General features: G+C 44.2%; 1 protein-coding gene across 2 annotated transcripts in view; it reads right to left on the bottom strand.

Moving 5' to 3' along the window:
* TMEM132D (transmembrane protein 132D) overlaps positions 1-19284 on the bottom strand; it is a 779572-nt gene that overhangs the window by 50297 nt on the left and 709991 nt on the right. Inside the window, exon 1 of one of the 2 annotated variants that reach the window (XM_075176781.1) lies at positions 4133-4187. The exons of the other annotated variant lie outside the window; for it this stretch is intronic. The gene's annotated coding sequence lies outside the window, so the exon portion shown is untranslated. Of the gene's footprint in view, positions 1-4132; positions 4188-19284 lie in introns of those variants that run through there. 2 annotated transcript variants of the gene reach the window in all.

Here is a 19284-nt window from a genome sequence, read left to right as displayed (position 1 = left end):
GATACAACACACCCTGATGAAGTCACTACATGTGACGAAACACGTTGGAACAAATCAGAGTAAGCCATCCATCTTACCACACCCTTTGACTTTACGGGTTTCTCCTTGTTGTTTCAACTGAGCCGCGGCCGGATCACCGCACCGCACTAGCGCTCAAAGCGCACTGAGGACACAATACGTGCCGGAGAGTTAGACATAAAGAAACCTTTTAAGGCTTTTTTATTATCAACCAAATGTGAGTGAATCTTATTATCTTTTATCAATAAACCAGGTAAAAGCTATATTGCACTATGAGCTCTTTTTCTTTTTATCCCCTCTCTTGTATCAATCCGTCCGGACTGATGGCTACTGAGGGAGAAGGAGGACACGTGAAACTAAGCATACTGTTGAAAGTTTTTAAAGAAGACTATCTGAACTGGGATTTTGTCTTGTGGACATTTGTGTTGCATCAAGTCTGAAACGCAATATAGATATTTGGGGAAACAAACTAAGTTAGCACCTATATTTTTCTTATGTAGTATAAGATAGACATTCATGCATGTACCCAAACTGGGATTCTATGTTATGGACATTTTGGTGTTGCATTAAGTCTGAAACTTTATTTACATTTTTGAGCTAACCTATTAAATTAGCACTCTTGCTATACATAAGGAGAAAATAAGATATATATTATATATGTCCCAGCAGGATCTCGGTCTGCATGTGAAAGAAGGATTGCACAAGCATTCTCATAAAGGTTTGCTCCTTTTATCTGAATCCACAATTTAAGGTCATAGGAGCCTTATTTCTAGCTATTAAGAATACTCACAGGCGGTTCATGGTTCCTTATGTGTGTAGCCCCTTTCCCTATGCGCCCAGGCTCATATTTACCTTTCTGTCATGGTCACTAGGAGTCTCGACCCAGAATCTGCCAGTAGTTGACTTTACCCACCAGAGGCGCGGAGTCTAACACAGTGGCTGGTCTTCTCCAGGAACTCCCACAAGGGAGTATGGGTTTAGCGGCTTCCACTGTTCAGCTAAACAGAAAGGTGGTCAGATGCTAGCACAGGCTAGGTCATAGGAGAAGCTCTGAAGCTATAGGTAATGTCACTGGAGATGTGAGACTGTTCTGCGGTCAGCAGATGATGAGAACAATAACGAGGATGCTCTGTGGATGTAAGGTATTACCACTGTCGCGGAGATGATATCACGTCAGATGACAGGTGCGGTAGCAGATAACTCTGGAGGTGTACTACGGCTGGTAGGTAAATCCCTGATGTGGAGATAAGGTTATCTAGACGGCAAGTACAGTAGTAGGTAGCATGTAGATGTACTGCGGCTGACAAGTATTACCACTGGCGTGGAGATGAGATCATCAGACGACAGGTGCGGTAGCAGGTAACGCTGGAGATATATTGCGGCTGGTAGGTATTACCACTGATGTGGAGATAAGGTTATCAAGATGGCAAATACAGTAGCTGGTAGTGTGGAGATTAACTGCGGCTGACAAGTATTACCACTGGTGTGGAGATGAGATCATCAGATGACAGGTGCGGTAGCAGGTAATGCTGGAGATATATTGCGGCTGGTAGGTATTACCACTGATGTGGAGATAAGGTTATCCAGATGGCAAATACTGTAGCTGGTAGCGTGGAGATGTACTGCGGCTGACAAGTATTACCACTGGTGTGGAGATGAGATTACCAGACGACAAGTGCGGTAACAAGGAACGCTGAGATGTACTGTGGCTGATAAGTATTACCACTTGATGTGGAGATAAGGTTATCCAGACGGCAGGTACAATAGCAGGTAACGTGGATACGTACTGCGGCAGACAGGTAACACGATCCTGGAGGTGAGAACCCCTTGGTTGCCTCGGCAGAGTGAGGACCCAGAACAGGCAAGGGAAGTAGGTCGAAGGTGCCTTTAATAGGGAGAGGCAATTAGTGGACCAATGAGAAGAGAGAAAAGGTCTTAAACAGTCCTCCGGTCTGCACATGTGCAGAAGCCTACCTAAGATGCTGGACGGCCGCAACGCTGCATGGGCGCCGGCAGAGCAGTGAGTGAACTGGAGCTTGGCTTAGAGGAACCAGAGGTCCGGTGAGTGACACTTTCCCATTTTTATTACATGGGAATGTTAATTATTTAATGTCGGGTCTGGTGAGAAGTGAAATCGATCTGTTTGTTAAATGTAGATGTTATTCATTTAGTGTCTGGGCTGATGGGGGGTTAAGTTTGTTTATGAAATAGGCATGCTATTAAATGTTATTAATTTATTATAGGGGATTGGTTTGGGAGCAGGAGGCCTAATTATTAAACATGGGTGCTATTAATTTGATGTCGGGCTATATGGAGGAAAATAGACATTACACTTAAATGCTGTTAATTAAATTCTGGAGCTGATTGGGTGGAAGTAGGCTTGATTATGAAACAGAAAAAGCTACTGATTTAATATCCATCTGGTTGTGGGGAGGGAGGCCTAGCTTCTTCACTCATTGCTCAACTTTTCAGGAGGTAAATAATAACTATCTCTTATCCAAACAGGACCCCTACATTCCAGGATCCAGCCAAGCAGCAATGGAGGATAAGACCAGCAGGCAGAAGACACCCGCAATGTGTAACCGCTGAGAGGCAGTATCTACTGCCACAAAGGTACGTTGTGGGGGGAGGGAACCAGGTGGTCCAGTGACAAACGCAGTGCAGGAGCCTATGCATTCCGCACATAGTCAGCAGCATTGCATACTACTCGATATGGCCATGTCATCCATTGATAGACTATTGTACTACCAGCTGTTTATTCTATCAATGGATGACATGGCCGAATCCAGTATGTGATGGCTACCTATGCGCAAACTGCATAGGCTGCCTTCACTGCGTTTCTCTAATGACAGTGCTACAGGGCTCCTCCCCTAGACTACAGGAGCCCTGTAGCAACAATTGACTGTATGTGTGAGTGCGATCACCACAGTATCGATGTTCCCAGGGTGTCAGATTATAATCCATTATAATCAGACAGGTATGTAAAAAGGGAAAGGGACATATACAATAAAATGCAATATAAAGGCAGGTTTGTCTTTTGTTGCATTATTTATTTTCATTATTTAAGATTTACATTTATAATAATAAAAGTACCGGTGGATAAAGAAATACTAAAATAACCTCTTTTATATTGATAAATATATATATTCTAGCAAAAACAACCCTTTAAGGATAGGTCGCTTCTTATGAGCCAGAGCTGTGTGCTTGTACCCCTGGCTGAAGTCTGCCAGCCAGCCCCTGCAGAAGGCCAAGGGTGAGGTAGCAGGAGCAGGTGCATGTATAAAAAGTAGAGGGGAAAAGAGAAAATTAAACCAAAAGTAGAAAAAAAAGCATCATGAGAAAAAGGCAGAGAGAAATAGCAGGAAAAGAAGAAGCCTGAAAGCCTGAACAAACAAAGCAGCCAGTCAAGAGAAGATGAGTGCTACTTATCCTATCCAACTCGAACCAAGGCAAATGAGTGAAATCAGCAGCCCAGTATGAAATTTATAACAAGGCATCGTAGGTAACTCCCACAGTGACACACAGGAAGCCCTTCATGCATACTTGCCAACTCTCCCGGAAAGTCCAGGAGACTCCTGAAATTTGGGTCTGTCTCCCAGGCTCCTGTGAGAGCAGGCATTTCTCCCGCATCCCAGAATTCACAGAGAATCGTATAATTTGAGGCGATTCTCGGTGAATCGCGCCATTTTGGCGGGGTCAAAATGACGCGATTGGCCGCGCCCCGCCCCCTCCCGCCCTTCAGTCAAGCCTCAAGTTTCCGGGAGTAGGTAAGTATGCCTTCATGTCCCCTTAACCCCATAAGCCTATATCAGATTTGAACAAAAACCTCAGCCTTTTAGTTTACTTCAGATCGATGACCATCCTTCACTTGTAATAACCCCCAATATTTGTGCTACCTCAGCCGATAACCATATCTTTGTATGGCAGTTTTCAGTCAAATGGTAAAGAGGAACGTGAGTTTTCCCCCCCAATCATTTTAAAAAGCCTATGATTATAACGGCTTCATTTTGAAATAAAATATTTTAATTAGGCACAGAATAATTAGATAATGCAATAGTCAAGCAACGTACAATACACAAATGCAGTGTGAGATTGCATTCACAAATTTGCTCACCTGCACTCAATATATATTTATAGACATTCCTTTCTGCTAAGATCAACTGTTGCTGCATCAGTCTGAAGCAATTAACACAGCAGTCCTTGTTTTTCTGTGTGATAAACAGATGTAGGTGGTATCAATACAGCATTTAGTCTGGATTTAAGAATGCTCTGCATGTCGCAGACAAAACAGGCTTGCCCCTTGTCATTAATCAGGCCACGCTCATGGCCAGCCTTCTCATTACGGAGACCATGCTCTGGAGCTGATTAACAATCTTTACAGGATGGAAATGTTTATCACTCAGTAAATCTGCTGGCAGCCTCACAGATAGATACTTAATAATTGTCTGATAGTAAAATGTGCATTCATCTGCTGGGAGGATTTAGGATTTACTAGGCCTTGAGGGATGACTGATTATGAAAAAGAAAAGTTCACACTGTTTCGCTTGATAGCTTGTGTTCTAGAAGATTTTATGTTTGGTATTTTAATCTTAATGCATGGTATGTGGGGCAGTAATCCGCTTCCATACAAGCTTTATTCATAATGTATATTTCAAACATGCCTCACAATACTGGCAGGCTTACAAGACATTTGCCAGGTTTTGTTATTTCGGGGCAAATGCATCTCTTAGCTTTACACATAAGCATGTTACTTAGCAGAATATGTTACATTAATAAAGCATCCTATAACACATTAGCGAGGAAGAATTAAGGAGTACATTTTAACAGTGTATTGCAGATGAGTACAACTCGTGTGAAAGAGAATAACGCAAGCATTGTGCATTGTTCCTCTTAAGATGCAATTACATGATCACAACTCCAAAATTTGTCAGCTTTAAACTCAGCCCAGTACTTCAAACAGACGTGCTGATTTATTGTGACCTTGTGAGAAAATTGTAGCAATTGTAAATGTATTTAGTAGCCTGTGGATTTATAGGCTGATATTTTCCCATTTCTAATGGCTGAAATACAGAAGAGATGAGAGCACATAGTTGTTGTGGTGCAGGTGAGCATAAAAATAATCGAAGCATTTCTTTTTTAAGATGATAAACATTAGGTGGTTGTAACAATACAGCACCAACGCTTTTGATGTAATCCCTTCATTTTTATTTAGTTTTTTTTTCCTTTTTTGGAGAACTTAGTAAATAGTATATTTGTTGTGCAAAACATGTAAAAAAAAAAAAAAAAAGTCAGAACCTTAGTTGACTCGCTTATTATTGTTCTGCTGAACTCTTTAGAGAGTGTTTATAGGAGAGAGCCAGCACTATGAAGGATGAAACTTCAGTTTTGTAAAAATGATTGCACATTACGAATGAAAGCACCTAGGTGGTAGTACTGTTTACGGAGTTTCACCTACAGTTACACAAGGACACAGGAAAAGAAATATGCTGAGTTGTGAACTCCTGCATATAATCATGGCCAGGGCTGCCATACGCGGGGTACTACTGTATGGGGCTCAGGCTCACCAGGGGGCCGGCCGCACTGCAGACCACTTTTTTTTTTACTGCTGGTGGTCTACTGGGAATGCGATGCAGACAGCCAGTCCCTGCACAAGCTTTTATATCGCATAACAGTCACTACAGTCACATCATCCATTCATAGAATATTGTACTACAGGTTGTAGTACAATATTCTATGAATGAATGATGCCCCCGCATTGAGTACTATGCGATGTCACAGCCCGTGCAAGGACCGGCTATCTGCATCACATCTCCATAAGGTAGTAGCTAGAACCCAGTCAGAGTGTGACATCATAGGTCATGTGACTGCAGCAGTCACATGGTACATCATGCTGGAGATCTTCATTTCCTGAGCTGTCACTGATGGAGAAAAAGGCAAAAAGAAGGGGGTAATGTGAGGGGGAGGGTATGTGTGTGTGTGTGTGTGTGTGTGTATATGTGCAAAGCATGTGGGGAGAGGGGGCCCTATATGTGTGTGTGCATACTTGCCAACTCTCCCGGTATGTCCGGGAGACTCCCGAAATCCGGGTAGGTCTCCCGGACTCCCAGGAGAGCAGGCAAGTTTCCCGCATCCCGCAATTTGCTAGCCAAATCATTTTGGCCTCGCCCCCTGCGACAAAACAGCGGTTTTCTTGCAGGGCCAAAATGATGCAATTTACCGCACATGCCCCCTCCCGCCCTCTAGTCACGCCCCCTCTCCGGGATTTCCCGGACTTCACTATTTGAAAGAAGGCAAGTATGTGTGTGTGTGTAAAGCATGTGGGCAGAAGTGGCCCTATATGTGTGAGTGTGTGTAAAGTATGTGGGCAGATGGGGCCCTATATGTGTGTGTGTAAAGCATGTGGGCAGAGGGGGCCCTATATGTTTGTATGTGTGTAAAGCATGTGGGCAGAGGGGGCCCTATATGTTTATTTGTGCAGGGCTGCCATCAGAAACTGTGGGGCCCAGTACCAATTAATATGGCAGGGCCTCCCCTCCCCATACATGTGCCCCCCTCCCTCTTCACCATACATGCGCCCCCTATCCCTCATCACAGTACATTCCCCCCATTCCCTCATCACAGTAAAGGTTCCCCTCCCCCGAGATAAAATGTCCCCCTCCCCCCAATCAAAGTTAATGTCCCCCTCCCCCCAATCACAGTTAATGTCTCCCTCCCCCCCAATCACAGTAAATGTCCCACTCCCCCAATCACAGTTAATGTCCCCCTCTCCCCCCCAAACAAAGTTAATTTACCCCTCTTCCACAGTTAATGCCTTCCTCCCCCCCAAAAACAGTTAATGTCCCCTTCTTCCCCAATCACAGTTAATGTCCCTCTCTCCTCCAATCACAGTTAATGTCCCCCTCCCTCCCAATCACAGTTAATGTCCCTGTCTGCCCAATGACAGTTAATGTCCCCCTCTCCCACCAATCACAGATAATGTCCCCCTCTCCCCCCATCACAGTTAATGTCCCCCTCCCCCCCAATCACAGTTGATGTCCCCCTCTCCTCCCCCAATCACAGTTAATGTCCCCCTCTCCCCCCAATCACAGATAAAGTCCCCCTCTTCCACAGTTAAGGTCCCCCTCTCTCCCAGCCCCATCACAGTTAATGTCCCCACACCCACAGTTAATTTCCCTCTCCCCCCCAGGCACCGTTAATATCCCCTCTTCTATAAAATGAAAACCTAATAAACCTACCTTCTCCTCGCGATGCTGCAGCTCCTGGTCACTGATACACTGGGAGCGCGGCGTGCACTGATGACATCACCACGCCGCGCTTCCAGCCTATCAGAGCCTGGGAGGCTATGCTGCAGCATCGCGGAAAGAAGGAGCAGCACGGTCAGTCAGACTGAGAGGCCTGTACAGTTGAGAGAGCCCGGATAGATGGAGAGGTCTGCCCGGGCCCCCCACAGTAGTACTGGCCGTACCCCCCTGATGGCCGCCCTGTGTGTGACTGTAAAGCATGTGGGCAGAGAGGGCCCTATATGTGTGTGTAAAGCATACTTGCCAACTCTCCCAGAAAGTCTGGGAGACTCCTAAAATTCGGGCCAGTCTGTATTTCACAGAGAATCGCGTCATTTAACGGATTCACGCCATTTTGGAGGACGGGAGGGCGCCCCCGCGACTTAAATTCCGGTTTTGCGGAGGTTTTATCACCGCCCTCCAGTCACGCCCCCTCTCAAGTTTCCGGGAGGTGGCAAGTATGGTGTAAAGCAGTGGGCAGATGGGGCCCTATGTTTGTATGTATGTGTGTGTGTGTGTGTGTGTGTGTCACAAATCGGGATCTTAGCTGCACTTGCCTCATCCGCCGCTGTCATATCACGACTACCCGGGTCCCTTCTGGATGTTTGCAGCATTCCCGTCCTCAACACCTCCGTTTGTAAACAAACACATACTGTTTGTTCTGCTGCATAGGCGCGGCCATTTTGGATGCAGTCAGGTGATCATTCCAGACCAACCAGATTCAGTAGCTGTGATCACATGAACTGATCAGCCAATAGTTGTTTGGGACACCCTATTTAAACCTACTGCTGTGATCTGTTCATTGCCAGAACAACACACTTCTCTCCAGAGGATAGTTCTTGGCTCCAGGTTCCAGTGGTCCTGTCTGCATTACAAAGTGCAGTGTTCTTTCTGCATTACAAAGTGCACTGTTCCTGTCTGCATTACAAAGTGCACTGTTCCTGTCTGCATTACAAAGTGCACTGTTCCTGTCAGCATTACCAGACTGCTCATTCCCCTGCTATATTTTACATTCAGCAAGAACATGAGCAGAAAGATCATCCAGGCTGCTAGTTTCTGTTTCAGTCCTGCTCCAGCTAGGCCCAAGGGTCCCGAATCGGATCAAGAAATTCAGACGACCGTGACAGTGTGTGTGTAAAGCATGTGGGCAGAGGGGGCCCTATATTTGTGTGTGTGTAAAACAAGTGGGCAGAGGCGGTCCTTATGTGTGTGTGTAAAGTATGTGGGAGAGGGGGACCTGCCTGTTTCAATTTTACTGAGCTCCACAATTTCTGATGCCAGCCCTGATCATAGCTCTACCTAAGTACACTGAAATCTGAATTATGACAGGGTGCATTTCTTTTTACAGTGTGTTGAATTTATTAATTCTGCAGTGCACACTGTAGGAATAATACATACTTGCCAACTTCTTGTAGTCGGCGTCCGGGAGCTGCCGGGGGGAGGTGGGCATGCGGGGGGCAGGGCTCAGCAAATCGCGTCATTTGCCACGATTCCGGCATTTCGGATCTAATTCTGCCCACTTCACTAGGAAGTGGGCAGATGCGATAGGCTGTCATACTCTCCCGGGTGTCCGGAAGTCTCCCGGACATTCCAGGAGAGATGGCAAGTATAGAATAATAATGTTGCCCATAACATAACACAAAGGGGGGTATTCAATTATTTGTCCGGACCTCCGGAAAACTCGCGCTCTAAAACTATTACCGTTAATACAGTAATTACTTCCCTTAGATTGTACGCTCCTCTGAGCAGGGCCATCTCTCCTCCTGTTTCCACCACTTCTAACTCTGCTCTCCAGCTACTTAGCCCTCCTCCTCGAGGGTCCTCCACCCCACGTCCACTCTTACTCCCTCCTCCCCCCTGGGGGTCTCCCTGTCTTCCATGCCCTCCTTCTTGGGCCCCGTCATTTGCGGATCCTCCCTCCCCCTTCCCCGCCCTCTCTAGCTGTGCATCGAGCTTACGGAGTTGCTGTGTTTACTGTACTGTACTGTCTCCCATTGTATTGTAATTTTGTTTGTCTCTGTACGGCGCTGCGGACGCCTTGTGGCGCCTTATAAATAAATATTAATAATAATAATAATAATAATACTCGCTGAATTTCAGCTCGCAGCTCCCTGAGCTTCCAGCCCCTGCGGGGGAGGAAGACTTCCTGATGAATCCTCGCTGAAGATTGTCTGAGACATACTGGGACATTGCTTTGGTTTCAGGTAGAGAGAGCGGGTAGACCCTACCCTTAGGGATGGTTTTCCCAGGTAAAAGTTTGATGGGACAATCCCACACACGATGTGGAGAAAGACTCTCAGCGGCAGACTTGCAGAAAATATCCAGGAATTCTAAGTACAGTTCTGGGAGTTTGCTTTGAGAGGCAATAGAAAGACAAGGTAAGTGGTTAGGTGGGTGGATTTTAGAGGGACACTTGTTGTAACAAGAAGGACCCCAGGAGGATACTTGGGCATGAAGCCAGTCAAACTGTGGAGAATGTGTTCTGAGCCAGGGTAAACCCAGAATGATGGAGTTAACGGACTGCGGAATGACCAGGAACTCGATCCACTCGCGGTGAAGAACCCCTACCTGCAACCCAACTGGACATGTGATACAGGTGATGGAGCCGTTGCTGACGCGGTTACCATCAACTGCGGTGAGGACCAAAGGCTGCGACAATAGATGAGAGGGTATCTGAAGCTTGGACACCAGAGTGGCGGAGATGAAGTTCCCTGCGGATCCAGAATCCATTAAGGCGGAACATTCCAGAGAAGTATCCATATACTTGAGGGTGACTGGCATCAAAAAGTTGGTCACCTTGAGGGAGTAGGGAGATTGCATCCTAGGACAACTCCTTTATTGCCTAGGAGGTGGAGTTTCCCGGCCTCTTAGGACAAGTTGAGAGTAAGTGACCGGACTCCCCGCAGTACAAGCAAAGGTGGTTCCTAATCCGACGCCTCCTCTCATCCCGAGACAGACGAGAATGCCCAATCTGCATAGGCTCTTCTACCGAAGGGGCCGGAGACTGGAAGCGAGGAGCCAAGCGAATAGAGCGTCGGTCTTGATTTTTCTCCAATGAGCGTTCCTGGTGACGGATGTCCACCTTGATGCTTGATCCGGGAGGTGAGAGCATCTTTAATGGGATCTGACAAGCCTTGCCAGTAGGTAGCTGTCAGGGCCTCATCATTCCACCCCAATTCAGAGGCAAAAGTACGAAATTGTACTGCATACTGACCAGCCGAAAGGGATCCTTGACGGAGGGCAAGAAGACTGGAGGCGGCACCAGAAGACACCCGACCGGGCTCATCGAACACTCTCTGGAAATTTTCGATGAATAATACGGCAGAGTTTGAAAGGGATACATCATTACGTTCCCACAGCGGGGAGGCCCAGGCCAGGGCTTGTCCGGTAAGAAGAGAAATAATGTAGGCTACCTTGGCCCTCTCAGAAGCGAAATTCTCGGTGCAAGTTCGAATTGGATGGAACATTGATTGAGGAATCCTCGACATCCCTTGGGGTTACCGTCATATTTTCTGTGAGTGGGAATCCGTAGAGTCCTGAAGGTAGCAGCACTCACGCTAGGAGTAGTAGAAGGAGCCGGAGAGGCCGCCTGGAGAAGGTTCAGGGTTTCCAGGTGGGACATTACCCCTTGAATACAGTGCAGGAGTTGGGCCTGGTTAGCTTCTTGCTGTTCCACTCGTTGCCCTAAATGGAGGAGGAGATCTCGAGCGGAGGGTTCAACAGAGCCGTCTGTCATGGCCAGAGTAAACTGTCAGGACGTTAGCCTTTTGACGATAACAATAGCAGGACACTAACCGGTATTAGCGCTACTAAACTAATAGGTGCGGAGTCTAACGCACCCCAGGTATTCGCCAGGGACCCCCGCAAGGAGGTTTGGACTTCGCTGCACAGGGTACGCAGGTCGCGGTCCTACTAGCCAGTTGCTGATGTAGTGTAGAAGGGTCAGACGGTCCGGGTCGAGCCAATCAGGAATATACGGTACCAGGGAGAATCCGAGAGAGTAGTCAACAAGCCAAGGTCACAGTACAAATGGGTCACACAGAAGAAGGAGTAGTCGCCAAGCCGGGTCACAACAATATAGCAGGAACGCTGGGAGCACAATCAGGAGCAGGAGAACCAAGAGCACTAGGTATATAACCTGTTACTCTGGCACCCTAATGGCGCCAGAGACAGGTTTAAATAGGGCAAGTTCGCTGGTGATTGGGGGAGCCAGAGGCGGGGAATCCTGCAGGGAAAATAGCGTCCCGTTGCTAGGCAACGGGACGAGACAGGGCGCATGCACCCGACAGGCCAGTAAAACGGAAGCCGCAGTGCGAGTGTTGCTTAGCAACAAGTACTACGGCCAAAAGAAGGAAGGTGTCCGTCCCCGACTGACAGGGGATCAGCGGGGAAGGCGCCTGACAGAGACCAATCCCTGTGGAGAGTCCATCCACCAGTGGTATGTCTAATTGTGAGTATTCTGTTTGTGTACCCATAAAGAAGGGCCCTTTCGGCAGTTCTGCTGATGTGTGCCTGAACAGCCCGAGTGTAGCCGGTGATACACAAATTGAGGATGCCACTTTGGAATTAGAAGAGAATGAGGGGGAGATTTGTGTAGGCGACAAGGGTGCTAATGATGATGTTGATGAGGATGATGCAGACAGATACCAATTTGCCTTTCTCAATTTCTATTTATATTCTAGATTCTATAACGGCTGAATAGTTTTCTATTTTACTCCTAGTGAAGAGGGGATCTGATGCAGACAGATACCAAACTGCCTTTGTCCATTTCTTTTTATATTCTACAGTCTATAGCGGCTGAATTTTTTACTATTTTCTACAAGTGGAGGGGGGCCTATCGAGACAGAAACCAAACTGCCTTTGTCCATTTCTATTTTTATTGTACAGTCTATACCGGCTGTTTTTTTACTATTTTACTACAAGTGGAGGGGGGGGGAGGGGCTGATGCAGACAGAAACCAAACTGCCTTTGTCCATTTCTTTATATATTTAACTATATGTGTAGGGTGTAATATACACCCAAAGACGATGGCTGCATTGCCAATAGGCTAAGATGGAGAGGAAGACAATCAGATTTGCGTGCAGAATTAAGGATGGCCTACTAGGGATTAAACTGTTTTTTTCCTAAATTATTAGCTTTAGAATTACCTTACTTATCCAAGAAACAGGTGGAGCACTAAATTAGGTTAATTTCGGCCCCAAGAAATTGATTTTTAAACAAAATTGCAAAACAAAACCAAACTAAACCAAAACCAAAACACGCAAGGGCAGTTTTGCCAAAACCAAAACCCGAAGGTAATCCAGATTCAAAACCAAAACCAAAACACTGGGGTCAGTGACCATCTCTAGCAGGGCCGGATTAAGGGGGGGGGGGGGGGGGGGCACAGGGTGCAAGTGCCCCGGGCCCCCTCTCTCAGGGGGCCCCCCCGGACCAGGTGTGGTTTGCTGCCCCCAAATGTCTGAATACAGGGGCAGCACAGGGTTCCGAGTTTAAGTGCTCTGTCGGCACTATCAGCACAGATATGCTTTTGCTTTTTTTTTTTGAGCATTCAGGGCTTCCGTACCTGCCGTGTAGATGACAGTGTGAGGAGGAGCAGAGAAGAGCTGTGCTGCCTGTCAGGCATAAGGTAAGTTAAGATCTGGGGGGGGAATTGAATGTGTTTGTGAGAATGAGTACAGTATATTGTGTGTGTGTGTAAGCAGTGTATATATTTATATATTCTGTGTGTGTGTAGGCAGTGTATATATATATTCTGTGTGTGTGTGTGTGTGTGTAGGCAGCGTATATTTATATATTGTGTGTGTGTGTGTAGGCAGTGTATATATATTTATATGTCCTGTGTGTGTGTGTTTAGGCAGTGTATATATATATATTTATATATTCTGTGTGTGTGTGTGTAGGGAGTGTATATATATATATATATATATATTTATATATTCTGTGTGTGTGTGTGTGTGTGTGTGTGTAGGCAGTGTATATTTATATATTCTGTGTGTGTGTGTAGGCAGTGTATATTTATATATTCTGTGATTGTGTGTGTAGGCAGTGTATATTTATATATTCTGTGTGTGTGTGTGTGTGTGTAGGCAGTGTATATTTATATATTCTGTGTGTGTGTGTGTGTGTGTGTGTAGGCAGTGTATATTTATATATTCTGTGTGTGTGTGTAGGCAGTGTATATTTATATATTCTGTGTGTGTGTGTAGGCAGTGTATATTTATATATTCTGTGATTGTGTGTGTAGGCAGTGTATATTTATATATTCTGTGTGTGTGTGTGTGTGTGTGTGTGTGTGTGTGTGTGTGTGTGTAGGCAGTGTATATTTATATATTCTGTGTGTGTGTGTAGGCAGTGTATATTTATATATTCTGTGTGTGTGTGTGTGCGTAGGCAGTGTATATTTATATATTCTGTGTGTGTGTGTAGGCAGTGTATATTTATATATTCTGTGTGTGTGTGCGTAGGCAGTGTATATTTATATATTTTGTGTGTGTGTGTAGGCAGTGTATATTTATATATTCTGTGTGTGTGTGTAGGCAGTGTATATTTATATATTCTGTGTGTGTGTGTGTGCGTAGGCAGTGTATATTTATATATTCTGTGTGTGTGTGTGTAGGCAGCGTATATTTATATATTCTGTGTGTGTGTGTAGGCAGTGTATATTTATATATTCTGTGTGTGTGTGTAGGCAGTGTATATTTATATATTTTGTGTGTGTGTGTAGGCAGTGTATATTTATATATTCTGTGTGTGTGTGTGTGCGTAGGCAGTGTATATTTATATATTCTGTGTGTGTATGTGGGCAGTGTATATTTATATATTCTGTGTGTGTGTGTAGGCAGTGTATATTTATATATTCTGTGTGTGTGTGTAGGCAGTGTATATATATATTTATATATTCTGTGTGTGTGTAGGTAGAGTGTGTGTATGTATATATATATATATATATATATATATATATATATATATATATATATATATATATATTGTGTGTGTGGGCAGTGTATAAACTATAGTATGTGAGTGTGCGTTGGGGCAGTATGTTAATATATGTAAGGGAAGGGGTGTCTTAATATAATGTGGGAGGTAGGCTATTTAATGGTGGAGTGCAGGTGGGGGCTAATTATTTAATGAGTGCTATTTTATTTGTGGGGTGATGGTGGGGCAATTTAATTTAATATTGGGTCCTGTTAATTTAAGATGAGGTGGTTTGGGGCTATTAATTGAATATGGGACTGATTTTGGGGAGGAGGGCTATTATTTATTAATTGTAGTTGTAAATATGAATTATTTAATGCCGGTGATAGTTGTGGGAAATGGTTATATTAAACTTAAATGCTATTTAATTTATTGTCAGGCTGTTTGGTGGGGAGGGAAATAAGTTTATTTATTAAATGTGTGCACTATTAATTTAATGTCAGGGCTGCTTGGGGGAAATAGTTCTATTATTAAATTCGAATAGTATTAACTTTATTTAATCTTAAATTTTGCGGCTAGTTGCAGGGAGGGAGGCCTAATTATTAAAGGGGGTGCTATTTATTTATTAACAGGTACCTTTTTTTTTTCAAAATAGGACCCCGACATCCCAGAATCTACAGAAGCAGCAACTGAGCTTAAGACACCAGCAGCCGCAGGTGGTGAAAGTGAGAAGAGCAGGTAGGAGAGAGCAGGACGATCTTCCAACTGACCTCAATATGGTGGAACAGTCCAGAATGTGGGTGACTGTCTCACTTAGTCAGGATTTGGTCTGACTACAAGGACAGTTGGGAGGTATGTCCTAATTCACACTGTTATGCTGTGATGGCAGAGCTGCGTGCAACTAACAGTAGTGCACACAGCAGTGCCTGTTTATTTTTCTAAAATGAAGACCATATTACACAATAGGGGGCCCCCTGTCTAAAGTGCCCCAGGCCCCCCAGAACCTTAATCCAGCTCTGATCTCTAGTTTAAACTTACCAGTGCGGTTTGTATTTTTTTCCTTTTTGGTACTAGAACTAGTGTTAATGCAGTTATTTTTAAGTCATCAAACCACATACTGTACCTTAACAACATGTGCTTATCATAATATTACATGATGAAATGTGGTGCATTGAGGCAGTCTTAGACATTTGTACTGGCAACCAGGAAAATACCCGGTAAAAATTATTGTCTGCTCTCTTATTGTTTTTTTTGTCATCAGTACTTGGCAGTATTCCTCTGCAAAGAGTAATCTTGTTTGATTACAGACGGATCTCAATTTCTGACTTTAAAATAACTGCAAGAGTCGTGAATCTTTTGCTTATGCTTCCTGGTGAGAAAATATTGATTATGAAAACACTGCCTCCAATTAATTTCACAGGGAATTTTTAACTTGCAGCTGAGTGGCAATGTCAATACATTGCTCTCTGAATGAAATATGAAACACATCACACTAAAAGGACTTCCGGTACTTGGCACACAGCCATTGAGAGCTAAATGCTTCATCTGAGTGAATAATGTGTCTAGCAGAGAGGTTTTAGGTGTGACAAAATGAACTAAACTTAATTTTCTTGAAGCATTATTATAAATGTGGGTAACTTTCATTCACTATATTATCTGGCATATGTCTTGATTTCAGTCCCTTCCATAACAATGCAGAAGAGAAACTTATGTAATCGCATACATTGAAGTGAGCGCACATAGCCTGTTGAATGATATCTGACATTCAGACTCATCTGTGTGGTGTCCTAGAATAACCTTTACATACATCAGCTGTCTGCTATAGAAAGCTCTGCGACTTCCCCTCCCTATATCATGGGCACTTGGAGGACTAATGATTTTGATTCATGTGTTTGGTAAGAGATCAGAGCAGTGAACTTGGCTTAGGGCATTGAAGTAATGGAAATTGGAAAATAATTTATAATTAATCAACACCGGCACAGGCAGTTCCTAGTTGTCCTTTTAACCCTTTCAAGGCTATCAACCCTAAGTCGCCATTACCATTAATCTTTCTTGTTGCATCAGAGGCCATCTAAGGTTTTTACAGTCACTGGAATAGGAGATCACATTTCCTGAATGCCCCTAGCAGCAGACGTCCAACTGCACAATGTACTGTTGCTGTGGTCAGGGGTTTACATAGATTGAAGCCTTTGAGCTTTTATCTGTACGGATTGCCGGATTACATATAATAGACAAAGCAGGGGGACGATACAAAAGCTGTTCCATAAAGCAGCTTATTTTCGCAGAGACAGATGCAGACAAATAACGATGATTTAGATTAATACTAGTAATAGTATCTCCTGCCAGAGACAAATATCTCAAAATACTTTTTTACCCCAAGAGGGCAGAACAGTGTATTGAGTCAGCCAGTTAAACAATATTAACTCAGTAGTGCACCACTAACTGTTATGTCGGTAATAATATATGAATACATTTTTTTATAGTGAGACATTGGGGCACATTTATCAACCACCGCATAAAATGAAAAATACTTTTCAATCCTTATCGCATTGATAAGGATTGAACTATTTCTCATATTTATGAAAAAAGCAACACAGGAACAGCAGTTTTGAAAAACTGCTGTTCCTGTGAAGTGGAAACATACTTACCACTGCCTCTTCACTTCCGAAGAAGTATGCAATCCACGGGGGTCCTCTTCTGACTCCAGTGCGCATGCGCCTACTGAAAACCACAAACATCTCTGCAATATACAGTTGCAGAGAGAGAGCAGTGTGTGGAGGAATCATGTGATCCCTCCACACATGCACTGTCCAACTCTGCCCATACACTGTTATGGGAACTGCTCAGTAAAACGAAGAGATATGCAAAGCAGCAGATATCTATGATATCTGCTGCAATGCAATGATAGTAAATAAGAATTTTGAGGTTGAACACACTTTTTAGTTTCATAAATAGGCCCCATTGAGAGCAGAAATGTGTAGTTTCATTTCAATATCTGTACTGTCATTTCCTGATCACTGTGTTGAGGTGAATGACATCATATGGCCACTTGAGCCAAGCCACCTTATTGTATGTGCTGCGGCTGATACATTCTTCTATCCATCTTCCCGTCTTCTCCCCTGCCATCGGCAGTAAGCACATTGCAGTGTCAGTGACCAGTGGTCAGTAACAGGGAGCTTAAACTCTCTGTTGTGTGATTGCTAACACTGCATGGGACTTGCCACGCACCCTTCCTCTGTAAGCAGGAAGTGCACAGAGCTTGCAGCGGAGCAGAGGACAGACCAGGAGGAGGCTGCCCTCTCAGTTATTAGGTAAATGCAGTGAGTGTGAGTCTGCAGGGCAGTAATTGTATGTGATGGTATTTATGTAATGTGGGTTGTGTTTGTGTAATGTGAAGTTGGTGTGGGTTATTAATATATTGCCTACAGCCCCGTTGTCCTGATTCTCAGGCAAAAAGAGAGTAACATATGGAGATGTGGGTGGGAGAGTATTGCGGTGGGGTTTATGTGAATTGGGGGTATGGTTTTCATGCATTGGGGACAGGTACATTTTGTCACAATTTTGCCAAGATAAATGATGGGAGAGATGATATTGTGGGGGTAATTAATGCAATTTGGGGCCTCTATTTAATGGGGGCTAGTAATGTGAGTTTGGGACTGATTAGGACAAAGACCCATTTATTACATGTAAATGCTATTAAAAGAGACTTTACTTTGATCGGATTTAGAGACGGTGACTAGCACCTATACATTTTCCAAAACATCATCAGCTATTTATATAGTGCTACTAATTCCGCAGCGCTGTACAGAGAACTCACTCGCATCAATCCCTGCCCATGGGAGCTTACAGTCTAACTTCCCTAACATACTCACACACAGAGAGACAGAGAGAGACTAGGGTCAATTTTATAGAAGCCCTAGTAGCCAATTAACCTACTAGTATGTTATTGGAATGTGGGAGGAAACTGGAGCACTCGGAAGAAACCGGAGCACTCAGAGGAAACCTACGCAAGCATGGGGAGAACATACGAACTCCACACAGATAAGGCCATGGTCAGGAATCGAACGCATGACCCCGGTGCTGTGAGGTAGAAGTGCTAACCACTGAGCTACTGTGCTGCCCAAACAGGGTGCCAACCTTCCAGGATCTAGCCAAGCAGTTATTGAGCTTAAGACACCAGTTGCAAGAGGTAGTGAAACCTACAAGAACAGGTATGAAGGTACTGTTATTTTGGTACTGTCCTGCACAGTCAGAACTTTGTCCTGACCCAACATTCAGGAGGTATGTCCTGCTACGCACCGCTTTACTCGTGAAGGGGGATCCATATGCACCAAAGAATGGTGTATGCAGTATTTCCAGTGTGTTTGAAGGGAAAGGGCTCTGGATGGTGGCCTTATACTATCTCAAATTATAGCCAATCCCCTTGCATACTGATCACAACCCCTCTAGTGCATGATGGCACCCACATGTTGCAGCACATGCTTGCTGATGATATGACTTCACCTAGAGATAATTTGTTCCCTCCTCCTGACAATTTGGTCCTTCCTACAACATGAAGCCACTTTCAGAATATTTTCCCAGTGCCACTTTAAAATCCCAGTCTGCCACTGACTGTGTTTTAAAATAGTTGCAATTTGCTAAATTTAAGAATGTTGAAGATTTGTAGCAATAATTGGCCATGTTCTTACATTTCCACCAACCAAATGCCAATTAAGATTAGATTTTTAGTATACTGGACACAAGTATTCAGCCAAATCTTTTGTAAAAGGATTTACCAAAGATTTGGTATTTAGCCACATGCTAAAATATAGATTTGGTTTATCCTAGAAATCACTGTAGATATTACATCCTGTATATTGTATATCTGCAATAAGGGATCAGAAATGTGCTAGGATGAGCATATAAATTGATATTATATTGCAACGCTATTTTTTAAACCAATATACATGTGAGAGAGTTCTTTCTCTACAAGGGCCCTAGAATTCTTACAGTAAAAGCTGCTTTTAGTGATAGGCCTATCTATTATAATAATTTAATGATACTTTGTCCCCTGGGAGACTTCTATTGA

The sequence above is a fragment of the Mixophyes fleayi genome, chromosome 1, assembly GCF_038048845.1.
Source record: "Mixophyes fleayi isolate aMixFle1 chromosome 1, aMixFle1.hap1, whole genome shotgun sequence".
Taxonomy (NCBI): domain Eukaryota; kingdom Metazoa; phylum Chordata; class Amphibia; order Anura; family Limnodynastidae; genus Mixophyes; species Mixophyes fleayi.
This window is presented reverse-complemented; position numbering and strand designations above follow the sequence as displayed.